The sequence below is a fragment of the Myotis davidii genome, unplaced genomic scaffold (genome assembly GCF_000327345.1).
Source record: "Myotis davidii unplaced genomic scaffold, ASM32734v1 scaffold428, whole genome shotgun sequence".
Taxonomy (NCBI): Eukaryota; Metazoa; Chordata; class Mammalia; order Chiroptera; family Vespertilionidae; genus Myotis; species Myotis davidii.
The window spans coordinates 1,330,184-1,330,869 of NW_006299834.1; positions in this window are offsets into that span (position 1 = coordinate 1,330,184).

Here is a 686-nt window from a genome sequence, read left to right on the forward strand (position 1 = left end):
GGCGTGTTATTGTCACCCGTGTCTGTGACTGTCCCCACGCCGTGGCCCCTCGCCGCCATGACAGGCATGTTGTCACCTGTGTCCTGTGACTGGCCCGTGGGCCCCTCGCCGCCATGACAGGCGTGTTATTGTCACCCGTGTCTGTGACTGTCCCCACGCCGTGGCCCCTCGCCGCCATGACGGGCGTGTTATTGTCCCTGTAGTGAGTCTGTGAGCTGTCACCTTTCCCCTCTATTTCACGCTGTGCGGCTTCTTAAAGGTTCACTGAACGGAAGGACCACGGAGGGCGGGGTCACTAGTGGGGCCACAGCTGCCCCCAGGGAGCCGGCCCTTTGCGGAGCTGGGCTGTGTGCTGGCTCCCCAGGTGCCCACTCCTTCCGGTTGAAAGCCCGCCCTGCCTGCCTGGGGGGCCGTCCCCACCCCCACCCTTTGCGGGGGAGGGGACTGACTCGGGAACCGGGCCTGGGACTGGGCAGAGCTGGACTGCAGTCCAGACAGGCCGCTCCCAGCTGCTGAGAGTGAGGGCTGACGGTGAGGGGCCCGTGCTTTGGGGTGACTATGGTTCAGGGCGCCCTGCGCCCAGATCGGGGCTGGTGGCCGCAGGCACGGTCCCTCGGGGCCCAGCTGGAGCGCCAGAGCTCAGAGCCCCTGAGGGCAGGTCTCACACAGTCCGGGAGACAGGCATC